At 48.0% G+C, this 13,187-nt stretch overlaps 1 pseudogene; it reads left to right on the top strand.

Annotated features, from left to right (window-relative positions):
* Positions 1-837: 837 nt before the first annotated feature.
* LOC103251886 lies at positions 838-1,137 on the top strand (annotated as a pseudogene).
* Positions 1,138-13,187: the final 12,050 nt, after the last annotated feature.

Genomic DNA, 13,187 nt, shown 5'->3' on the forward strand with positions numbered 1-13,187 from the left:
ACATGCTATTCCATTCCACTGATTTACATGTCTGTCCTCACGCCAATACTACACTTTCTCAATTAACACAGTATACAGTGTGTGTCCTGAAATCGGCCATTGTAAGCCCCTAACTTGTTGGTTTTCAGAAGTGCTATGGTTAATTTAGGTGTTTTACATTTCTATATAAATTTTAGAAAGCAGTTTGTCAATTTCTACCAAAGTCCCCTGCTGGGACTTTGACTGGAATTGTGTTGTATATATGGGTCAATTTGAGCAAATAGCCACCTTAACACTAATGAGTCCTCCAATTCATAAGCACAGTATCTCTGTGACATATTGTGCAACATATATCCAGTCTCTCCATTTCCTGATATACAGCTCCTGACATCTCCCAAATGTTAAGAGTGTCTTTGTATGCTAATGATCCACGGGTGGCTGCAGTCCCTGGGGCTGAAAGACCAAGTCGGGATTAAAGAATTAGGACTTTCAGTGCTGCCTCAAAACCGTCCAGGATGAGAAAAGGCTGAAAGCTGAATGGATCACCACTAGCCAACGATACAATCAATCATCCCTTTGTAATGAAGCCTCCAGCAAAAACCCATAAATTAGGAGCAAGTTCAGAGCTGAACACGAGGAGCTCTTGAAGGATAATTTGCCCAGAGAGGGCGTGATAGCTCCATGCCCCTTCCCCTGCACCTTGCCCTGTGTACCTGTTGTCATCAGTATTCTCTGTAACATTCTTTATAATAAATGAGTAAGCATAATCCCTAAGTTCTGTGAGCTGCTGTAGCAAATTAAAGAAACCCAATGTCTTCTCTATGGGCTTGTGACGTGGTGGCATCAGGCATGGCCTAAACATGCAGAACGACACCAGCGAGTTCCTGGACCTGTACGTGCCACGGAAATGCTCCGCCAGCAACCGCATCATTGATGCAAAGGATCATGCATCCATCCAGATGAATGTGGTGGAGGTTGACAAGGTGACGGGCAGGTTTAACGGCCAATTTGAAACCCATGCTATCTGCAGGGCCATTCGCAGGATGAGCAAATCTGATGACTCCATTCTCCAACTGGCCAAGGCCGATGGCATCATCTCAAAGAACTTTTGACTGGAGAGACCATGGGTGTGAAACATGTGTCATAAATAAACAGTGACATCATCAAAAATTTTTTTAAAAAAAGAAATCCAAGGAAGGGATAGTGAGAGCCCCACTTTATAGTCGCTTTATGGTCTGTCAGATGCACAGGTGACAACTTGTTATTGGCCTCTGCAGTACGGGCCTGTCCTGTTGGACTGAGTCCTCAATCTGTGGGATCTGACACTAAATCCAGGAAGACAGTATCTGAATTAAGTGATAGAACACCCAGCTGATGTACACTGGAGAAGTGCTTGGTGTGTGGAGAACCCCACTCTCTCACATCTGGTGTCAGAAGTGCTGAGTCCATGGCTGTGTGAGAATGGGGATGGGGGGAATTTATTTTTCCTCTTAAACCTCTCTCCATTTTTTCATATTATGTCATCTTTAATTTCCCTCAGTTGCATCACATAGTTTTTAGTGTACAGACCTCACACATATTTTGTTATGTTTATCCCTGGTTACTTCATGTTTCTGTTGCTATTATAAATGGTATGTACTTCCAATGCTTCACTGCTAGTGTACAAAAACATAATCTATTTTAGTACATTGCCCTTGTATCCTGCGACCCTGTTAACTTCACTTTTTAATCCTATTAGCTTGTCATTAATTCCCTGGGAATTTCTACACAGATAATTATGTCATCTCCAAAGAGAGGCAATTTTATTTTCTCCTTTCCAGTCTGCCGACCTTTTCTTACTGCTTACCTGATTATACTAGCGAGGACCTCCAATATAATATGAAAAAGAGTGGTGGAGACAGACAACCTGCCTGGTGACCCATGTCAGGGGAGGCAGTTAGGCTCACCATCAGTATTATATCAGCTGTGGGTTTTTTTGTAGATGCCTTTTGTCCAGCTTAGGAATTCCCCTTCTATTCCTAGCTTGCCAAGGATTTTCAATCAGAAATGAGTTCTGAATCATTAGAAATGCTTCTTCTGCTTATCTGTTGAGACAGTCATGTTTCCTCCCTTTATTCTATTAAAATAGTTGATCCTAGGCTGGGTGCAGTGGTTCACACCTGTAATCCCAGCACTCTGGGAGGTCAAGGAGGGAGGACTGCTTGAGCCTAGGAGTTCAAGACCAAGTGGCAACGTAGTGAAACCTCATGTCTATAAAAAAAAATCAAAAAACTGGCTGGGTATGGTGGTACACACCTATCATCCCAACTACTCAGGAGGCTGAAGCAGAAGGATCACCTGAGTCCAGGAGGTCAAGGCTGTGGTGAGCCGTGATCATGCCACTGAACTCCAGCGCACTAGAGAGAGACCCCAACTAAAAAATAAAATATTTTTAAAAATAAAATAGGTGACTTTTAAAAGAGAAGCATTCTGGTATTTCTGGGATGATCTCTATTCTCGCCCCATCTTTCCTACTGGCCTCTCGTCCTCATCCTTACTTCTCCTCCTCCTGTGCCCCAGCAGTCTTCCCTAGGTTGACACATACCTCAACCAACATGTGCTGGCCTCTACTATCCACACCTGAAAGTCATTACCCCAGACACACCATGCTCTGACAAGACAGTTCATCACGTCATCACCCTCCACACATGTGCACATCCCACATCCCACACTGCTGCTAACTCCCTCAGTCTAGCTCTCAAAGCCCTGAGGAGGGGGACGTCCACACCATGTTGCCAGCACCAGAGCTCTGTCCCAATGCAAAGGCCTCACCTTGCTCCTCACATGTACTCACACAGGTACATCCACACACTGCGTTCCCTTGCTTCCCATGACTCTCAAAGCCGTGAAGTCTAATCTGCTCCAGCACATTACGTGCTGAACATATCACGGGTGAACAGACCTGATTGCTCCTAGCCCAGATGACCCTGCCTGCCAAACATGTCACTGACAGATAGGACTGTCTGCCTCCAGCCCAGATGACCCTGTGTGCTAAAAGCATCACGGTAGACAGGCCTGTCTGCTGCCAGCCTGTATGACACTGTGCACTGGACACATCACAGGTGAAAAGGCCTGTCTACCTATATGCTGAACAAGTCATGGGTAGACAGGCCTGTCTGCCCTCAACCCAGATGACCCTGTCTGCTGAACACGTCACAGGCAAACAGGCCTGTCTGCCTCCAGCCCAGATGACCCTGTGTGTTAGACACATCATGGTGGACAGGCCTGTCTACTCCCAGCCCATGTGACACTATACACTGGACACGTCACATGTGAAAAGCCCTGTCTGCCCCCAGTCCACATGACCTCAGGCGCTGGACACATCATAGGTAGACAAGTCTGTAAGCCCCAACCCAGATGACCCTGAGTGTTAGACATGTCATGATGAATAGCCCCACATGACACTGTGGCCAGACCTATGAAAGGTAGACAAGCCTGTCTGCCTCCAGCCCACGTGACACTGTGAGCCAGACATATCATGAGTGGACAGGCCTGTCTGCCTCCAGCCCACATGATACTGTGTGCTAGGTACATCATGGATGGACAGGCCTGTGTGCCTCTAGTCTAGGTAACACTGTACACCAGGCACATCATGGGTATGGCAATGCCTGAACCCATGACCCTGTATGCTGGATAGGTAACAGCGAGACAGGCCTGTCTGACACATAAGGAGTCTCATTCCAAGCGGACTTCCCCATGGTTTACACTGATTCATCCCATCCACCTCTCCTTGTAACTCTGGGCTCCTCAAACATAGGAAACCCTAACTTGGGAAGAGGATGACCAGTGTCACGCTGCATGGAGCTTGACCAGTCTCTTCAGGCCTAAGCACCATTTCTAATCTACCAGCAAGGCCATAGAACTCTCTAAGAACAGACAGAAGCCAGAGCCCCTGTCCTCTGAGGAAAGTCCATGTAACAAATCTGGTCTAAACCAGAAGCTGACCGTCAGGAGTTTGAAGATCCCTAAAAGGCTGGCCAAGGTCATGGCAAGCATGGGGCAATCAAAGCGGCTGTCTGTCTACCCAAAGGCAGGCAGGAACTGTGACCACAGGCCCTTCATACCCCAGTCAACCAAACCCTGGTGCCAGCAGATAGTCCCACAGTGGGAAGGGCAGTAGGCCAGAAGAGTTGTGGGCAGCAGGCCCAAAGACAGATGCCAAAGGGAGCAGCCTGCAGGAAGTCAGGATAATGGGGGGGGCGGGGCCACACCTAGTGGTGGCAGCTCCTCAGAACCCACAAAGCCTGGGGCCACAGCAAGCCTCCAAATTATGGCAATAAGATAACCCAAAGATCAGACAGTCTCAAGCACACCAAGCACAGGCCAAAGCACATTCCTAATTACTTAATCATCTGTTTCCAAGGTGTATCAGTGAGAGCTGGCTGACCGCCTTGGACCCTGACAGTTTGGGGAGTGAGTACCTGAGCTAGTACTGTGTGTGTGACAGTGTCTGTGTGTGTGAAAACATACATGCACTTCCGCCTGCAGAAGGAAATGTAGGGCCCCCAAGCCACAGCAGCAGGCCCTCAACTTTTCAGTGGTTTCTGTATCCCTTCTGCCCATTTCCCATCACCAAAACGTCAATTTTATTAGACATGCACTTTGCCAAGTCACCCTCCCTATCCAGAAATCTCTAATAACTGCCCAAAACCGACCTCCCTCCCCCCAAAAAAGAAAGCAAGCCAAAATTCATTTCATCATATGACAGTATTCAAGGTCTTCCTAGTACTCAAGTTCAGCCTTCAGAGATGCTGACCCAATACATCTGGGGCTCAGACCGGAAATGTGCATTTTTATCAAACTCTCCTGGAGGCTCTGGTGATGGGCCGCATTCAGCACCACAAGTCTGCATTCCAATGGACATAACCATTTAAGACAAGCTTAAGTTAAGGCCTGGCCTTAGCTCAGACATATGCCCTAGCAGCGCACGTGAAACGTGAGGCGACATGGAGGTTTCCAAGATGCCAGATGTCCAAAGCAGCCCAGAGTCCCAGGCACAAAACATGATAAAGCTTGTGAAGGAAAACCTGCATTCTACAGAAGCCCACCACCAAGGGAACTCAGAAGACTAAGGGGTCCAAGTGGACAGCAAGGATGGTTCCACCTACCTTTCTAGAAATCAGTCTCGGGCTACTCAGCAAGGACAATCTCACTAGCACTCTCCACCTCACAAAGTACTTCGTAAGTACATGATCATGTTTAACCTTCACAGGTACAGGGTGAGAAAAGCATGGTGCTGCCTCTTCTCAGTGAAGGGAAAACTGGTCCTGAGTGGTACTGGTGACTTCAAGTGAGTCTCACTGTTGGTGGGTGTGGAATAATTGTCCAGACATTGCCTCTTCCCCCCATAACTGGTTTCTTTCTGCTCTCGCCCACCCTTTCCCCCACCCTGGCCAAGGCTGGTCTCTGTAGGATATGCATATTCCCTATAACAAGTCACAGAGTTAATGAGTCATGAGATGCAGGTAACCAAGCAACCTAAAGACAAGAAGTGCTCACTCGGTGATTAGTCCGAAAATAAACACGCAAAAGGAGCCATCAGAGAGCCATGATCCAGGACGTCCATCACCCCCTGCAGTATACATACACAAGCGTGCACCCATAGACTTCAGCAGAGCTGGTAGAGCTAGAAGCAAAATTTAGGCAGAAGGGAAGGGAAAGCCTTGCAGACTGTTGTTAAGGTTATGGGATATTGGAACTGATGGCATAGTATTACCAGGAAATGAGCTGATGAAGATGGCTTTGGTTACCAAACATCTCTCCCTGAGACAGGATACATATGGAGTGAGGAGGCATGATGAGAATGCTTCACACCTAACATGGCTCATGGCTGAGGAAAGAGCTGCTTGGCCAAATGAGGGGGACATTCCATTTCCCCTCCCCCAGTAAAACACCATGGAGGAGCTACAGGAGTACCTCCAGGAATTAGGGATACGTCATGCCATATACGAAGACCCCTTTGAAGGGCCAGACGCAGTACTCTTTACGGCTAGAAAGAAAGATGAAGTGCTGTAGTCTGTCCTACTCTCCTCTTATGGAACTCTGATATCTGTGCTATCTTGGCTAGTAAGTAGGATGGTTTAGCGGGCACAGGCTATTGCGGACTGAGAGAAACAGATTTGACTAGGCAGAAGCGGGAAGTGCAAAAAATGAAAGAAAACCTGAAGGGAGAAAAAAGAGGCAGAGGGTCCCATAAAGGTAACCCGCAAACAGATGAGGACAGATTTGATTAAGGCAGGGGTGGATCCGTACAGGATAGATAAGCAGCCCAGTGTGGTGTTGGTGGGATCATGGAAGCAACTTCCCAAAGAAAAGCATTACCAACCTATCTCAGAAAAAAAGGCAGAGGTCCAGGTCCTAGTGTGGACCCCCAGTAACAAGAAGGTTTCTCCCCTTGAGGCTACAAGACATAATGAAGGAGGGGTCCACAGAATGTCCATTCACACCTCGGGTTGGGCCCAGTGCGACCCTGAAGGACGATGGCCTTCCATCCTGGCCCTAGTCCCAGGCCCAAGGGGGTGGCCAAGACATGGAGGATGTAGATCAGAGGCCCCATGTTGAGCTCATTCTATACTGAACCCTAAAGAATATACAAAGAATAAAATTTTGGTAGACACTGGAGCTGAATGCACCTTAATAAACAGCAACCCAAGTAAATCTGAAGGCCCTCTGACTGCTATAGATGGGTATGGCAGTAAACCAACCAAGGTTAAGACGGTGACACAAACTCTGTGCATTGGTCATCTGCCTCCTAGACCCTATGCTGTATATGTGTGCTCCTGTCTATTTCATTATATAGATGGCATCATGCTAACTCCTATCAAGGAGTACATATTAGGAATGGACGTGCTGCAAAGGGTTGTGCTTAGAAACTAATGCTGGCAAATTTCACCTGCAAGTAAAGGTACTTACAGCTATAATCAGAGGGCATGCCAAGCACATACCTGTGGTCCTGTCAGTACCACAGCAGATGGTGGCCACCAAACAATACTGCTTACCTGGTGGGCACAAAGAAATTAGAGAAACCATACAGGAATTGGCAAAGGTTAATATAATCTATCCTGTTCACAGTCGCTATAATTCTCTGATATGGTATTAAGGAAACTGGATGGTACCTGGAAAATGACAGTAGACGACAAGAAATGAAATAAAGTTGTACCTCCTCTGCACGCTGCTGTACCCGATACTGCTTATATATCAGACCAATAAGGGACACAATTGAGCACATAACATTTTGTAATGGCTAATGCTTTTCTTAGTATTGATATTAATGCAAATTGTTAAGACCAGTTCACATTCACCTGAAAAGGACAATGGACATTTGCAGTGCTGCTGATAGGGAATTTGCACAGTCCTACCTTATGTCAAGATTTGGAAAGTCGGAAGTGACCCACATCAGTGTCTCTATTTCACTATATAGATGACATCATGCTAAATTCTGATTTTCTTACAGACCTAGAGCAGGCAGCACCCCAGCTGATTGAGCTTCTTCAGGAGAAAGGACAGGCAGTGAAACCAAACAAGCTGCAAGGACCTGGCTTATCTGTCAAATTCTTGGGGGTTATTTGGTCTCTTAAAAGCCTTCAGCTACTATTGATAAGATCCAGGTTTTTACCCGCCCAACACTTCCTGAACAGCTACAGGAATTATGGGGCTTGTTGGGGGTATTGGAGGCTATTTATCTCACATTTAACACAGCTCATACGACCCCTATGGAGATTGACCAAAAGAGGATCCCAATGGGACTAGACAAAGGAGTGCCAGCAGGCATTCAGTGCCACCTACAAGTGCTGTGGGCACTGTCCAGGCATTGGGCATTCTAAACCAACCCCTTCCCTGTGAATTGGATATGAATGTTACTCAGCCGCGGTATGCCTGGGGGCTCTGGCAGAAACAGAAAAACTCGACTTCCCACTGGCTCTTGGGCACAGACCAGGAAAGGTGCCAAAACCTACTACAGCCCAATCAAACAGCAGCAGGTCAACACAGTATATCAAGCTCTCTTGGCAACAGAGCTGATTACCGAACAAGTGCCAGTAACAAGAGTACCACCCTGCCCACAACAGGTTGGATCCAAGAGCTGTCTCACAGGTTCCTCAGAACAGCAGGGCAGATGATGACTCTACCCAAATGGTGAGCATATCTCCTGCAAAACAGCAAGCTCTTCGCAGGTTCTCTAAGCCATGAACCACAGCAGCTCCTAAGGCCAATAACACTCATCAATGCAGGCGAACAACCGGCAGAGTAGAGTCATTACCCCATCACCCATTATGGAAGGCATACTACCAGGCCCAGAAGAGGCTTGGTACGTGAATAGATCATGCTGAAGACAATCCCCTCAACAGCGAGCCACTGCATACCAGTCAAAAACACAGACTATCTGCACGGAAGATGAAACCGGGCAGAGCAGCCAATGGGCAGAGTTGTGGGCAGTGTGGCTGGTGATATCCAAAGAGCCAGACCCACTGACAATTTGCAGACAGCTAGGCAGTGTTCAAAGGACTGATGCTGTAGATGCCACAATGGCACCAGCAGCAATGGACAATTATGAACAAGCCCCTGCAGGGCCAAGATATGTGGCAGGATATTTATGCTCCAAGTCTCCAAAAGTCTCCATCTTCCATGTCTCTGGGCATTCTCCCCTGCAGAGTCCAGGGAATAACGAGGCAGACACCCTAATCCACATAAGGTGGCTAGCAGAAGCCCTCATGGAAGACACAGTAAGTTGGCATAGAAGGATGAAACTTGCTGGACAGAAAACACCGTAGGAAGTTGCAAAAGCTTGGGGTTTTCCATTAAATAGTCTGACACAGTGACAGCTTGCAATGAGTGCTCTGTATGTCTGTATGTGCTGAGAGGCACCCACAGAGACTGCCAGTAGAAGGTGGACATATCAAATGGGGCCGTGAGCCCTTCACCCACTGGCAACTGAACTATATCAACTCCCTTCCCATGTCGGAAGGGGCCCAGTTTGCTCTCATTTGTGTTGACACTACTACAAGATTACTGCAGGCCTTCCCTGGCAAGCGAGCTACACAGCTCTCAACCATCAGAGAACTGCCACAGCTCCTGGCAGCATAGAGCACCCCTGAAGTCATCAAAAGTGACCAGGGAACCCACTTTCTTAGACATCAAGTGTAACAATGAGCTGAGCAGCTGCATACTGACTGGCACTTTCAGCTACCTTACAATCCCACAGGCGCCGGTCTAATAGAAAGGTATCATGGCATGCTAAAGGACATTTTGAAAACAGATCAACACTCATTGCAGGGGTGGATGACCCAACTGCATGAAGCAATCCACACTCTCAACAAGAGACCCAGTGCTGGCCATCTAGCACCCCGAGATATGTAGACACAACCGTGGGCGATGTCCCTGAGGATGCAAATATGGATGCAAGAATCATCACTGTGACCAAGTTGGAGAAGCAAGAATAACCTGTTGCTGCCTGCCCCACAAGACATAGTACTTGGAGAGAATACTTTCCATTGGCCCTGGAAAGTTCAATCTGAACCCCGCTGGTACTCCCTGCTGGCTCCCTAGGGAGAGAGGATAGATCACAATTTAGATATTTGCTATGGTTGTGGGAAAAGGGATAAACACCGTTAAGTGTACTAACCCTGGGTCTCAAATACTCAAAAGGGGGACTACTATCATTTCTGTGTGGCAATTCAGGACACTCCCACTGTCATGTCATGGACAAGAGGGTTCCTGGACCTGATAGGCACGGTATTTCAAGCCAGGCAGCCCTCCTCAATAAGGAAGATATGCTCACTGTGGCAGAGGGGGGCACCTATGGAATACTTAACACTGAATACTATGTATACATTCCTGACAATGTTCATAATGTGTCTATGGCCCTTAAGCCCCTGAACACTAAAATCAGTGCCGTTTTCCAAATTGCTCAAGATCCCCTTTTCCAAGTGGTTTGGGTCACTAAGCTCTTTCTGGCAAAACGAAATCATAGGCATTATAATCACTATAGCAATTTTGCTGTTTGAATACTATGCCCTTTATTGCAAATGCAGGATATGGATGCAACATTTGACTCATGTGTCCACCTCGGGGAACTTGTAGAAGATCAATGTTACACAAAGACAAATGCATGCTCCTTCCCCCTGCCCAACTCTAAGGTGGCAGTGGGCACAAGCACTTCACCTCTGTCAGCCCTCCAGACCAACCCCTTCCTCTCCCTCATCCAGGGCCTGGCCACCATGGGAGGCAGTCGGTCAGCAGGAGCCCAGCAGCTGAAGGGCAGAGACACGGTGAGCAACTGCTCAGAAAGAAAAAAGCACAAGAGAATGAGGCAGCAAGACACACAGGATCGAGGACGAGAATGGTCCTTCCCTTCCTATACATCAGAACACCACTCCCAGTCCCCATGGATGGCTGTCCACCAGGTAGAAAAGGTAGAAAGAGGTAGGGGTGGAGTGTGGGTAAGTGTCTAGACATTGCCTCTTTCCCCCATATCAGGCTTCTTTCTGCCTCTTCCCCAGGAAACAGGCCCTGACCAAGGCTAGCCTCTGCAGGGTATGCGAAACCAAGCAATCTGAAGACAATATAGTCATCGCTCTTAATCAATGTGATTGCAAACACTGTATAGGAATTTAAATAATTAACTTGCTTGATTATAAAACTGTTCAGATCCTTCCATCATCACAACTGGCTGCCATCAGTGACCCTCGTGTAAGTGTAATAAACCAATGTCTCACCCTGCTGGATCTCCAGGTGCCTTCTTTGGAATAGGTAAACATTATGTGAAAGCCCTCTCCGATTTGAGGCTACCACATAACAGTGGGAGACGGGGACTAGAACCCAGCCTCTGCAGTAACATCTATTTTCCTCATCTGAGACAAAGAACATCACAAATGCATGCCCCTTCCCCCTGCCCAACCCTAAGGCAGTGGGCACAGACACTCCACCTCTCTCAGCCCTCCAGACCGACCCCTTCCTCTCCCTCATCCAGGGCCTGGCCACCATGGAAGAAAGAGTAAACACAAAACATAAAATCACATGATCATCCCAAGGACCAGCTTGCCCTCATGGTGGCCACACTCCAGGCAGGACTCTCAGATGCAAAAACGGAACCAAAAGGCTCCAATGACTCATTTAAAAAGGACCAACGAGCTGTACTTTCCAAGTGGCCATGATGAACTCCCTGTGTCACTCTGGCCAGATACAGCAGCTGGCAGCACAAGATCTGCATGCCTGACTGATGCTGAATACTCTGTGGCAGACACTGCACACTGAACACTCCAACAGTGTCAGTCTCATCACGCATAAGTGGGCCTCTGATCTCCCTTATAGTAAAGAAGTCACGGGGGTTCCTCATCTGGCCAGAATAACCCTGGGAGCAGGAGGAATGTGTCTCAGGTAGTTAATAAGCCTAGAAAACAGGCAGAAGCACAAAGCATTTAGGCACTGCTGAGGTCAGCCTTACATGAGTCTAGGTTCTGCAGGTGGAATTCAAGAGGAAAGAGCAGTCTGGTCTGTCCTCTGTGGCTTAACAAGGCGAAAAGAATATGAAGAAGCAATTTTTTTTTTTTTTTTTTTTTTAGTTGGAGTCTCATTCTGACACCCAGACTGGAGTGCAGTGGCATACTCCCGGCCAGCACAGCCTTGTCTGCTGGGCTCCGGCGATCCTTTCACCTCAGCATTCCAAGTAGCTAGGACTACAGGCGTGCACTACCACGCCCAGCTAATTTTTTGATTTATTGCAGAGATGAGGTCTCGCCAAACTGCCCAGGCGGGTCTCGAACCCGTGGGCTCAGACAATCCACTCACCTCAGCCTCCCAAAGCTCAGGATTTCAGGCTGAGCCACCGAGCCCGGCTGAAGAAGCTTTTTTTTTTTTTTTTTGAGTTGGAGTCTCACTCGGTCGCCCAGACTGGAGTGCAGTGGCAGCTCCCGGCCACCACAGCCTCACCTGCTGGACTCTGGCGATCCTTCCGCCTCAGCCTCCCGAGTAGCTGGAATTACAGGCATGTGCTACCACACCTGGCTGATTTTTTTAATTTATTGTAGAGATGAGGTCTCCCTGCCCAGGTGGGCCTAGAACCCGCGGGCTCAGGCAATCCACTCACCTCAGCCTCCCAAAAGCGCAGGATTACAGGCTGAGCCACCGAGCCCGGCTTGAAGAAGCATTTTTAAGTGACAGAGAACTGCAGCCAATAATGCTGATCAGAAGGTAGTGGATTCTAGAACCAGCAGTCAGACGGTGTAGTTACAGAACAGCTTTTTAAGAGTGTCAGACTTGGCCTAGTTTCCAAGAGCAGCAAGAAAGACAACCCAGGAAACTGTAAGTCTTAAATCCCACAAGCAAATAAAACAAGAGGCTATTTAAACACCACGGGCCCTGTGCCCCCAGGCTCCAGTGATTCATTCAAAAGGATCAATCCTGCACCCTCCCTGAGACGAGCAGCACATAGGGCAACCACGAAGAGAAGAGCCACCAGACCAAGGCTGTCGGGAGACAGTCGGTCAGCAGGAGCCCAGCAGCTGAAGGGCAGAGACACGCTGAGTAACTGCTCAGAAAGAAGAAAGCATGAGAGAATGAGGCAGCAGGACACACAGGGTCGAGGATGAGAATGGTCCTTCCCTTCCTATACATCAGAACACCACTCCCAGTACCCATGGATGGCTATCCACCAGCTGTGATCAGCTGCCCCACCTAGCATCCCTAAACCCACTCACTAGCAATCAGCCTGACACAGACTACCTGCTACCAGCACCAGAGTGGGACAATAATACACCACGACAGTGGCTTTTAACCCTAAAATTTCAGTTCCTCTCCAATGGTTACAATCACCTAAAAGGAATGATTTCCCCCAAAGCAATTACCTCCTCAATATATATTTTTTAAAAGGGGGGGGGGTCCTTTAACAAAGCCCAACAATGTAGGGCAATCAGATACCTGTCACCACTCTGCTGTGGCTATTCTGATTTTCAGTAAAGATGTTATTAAGACTTCAGCAGGAAGAGTCACTTAGTTCCATTTCCCACCCACTGTGAAAGTACCTCATTAAACCTGAGCGGCATGGGACAAAAGCTTCCCCGCCCTCCAGCCTACAGAGAAGCCCAACTGGAGAGTGGGGAGAGAGCGACTGCTCTGTGAGGTGAAGCTGACTCTTCAAAGAAGATGGGGACAGTGGGACGCACCTGACCCTCCTC

The sequence above is a fragment of the Carlito syrichta genome, unplaced genomic scaffold, assembly GCF_000164805.1.
Source record: "Carlito syrichta isolate Samal-C Ts95f unplaced genomic scaffold, Tarsius_syrichta-2.0.1 Scaffold148200, whole genome shotgun sequence".
NCBI classification, from domain to species: domain Eukaryota; kingdom Metazoa; phylum Chordata; class Mammalia; order Primates; family Tarsiidae; genus Carlito; species Carlito syrichta.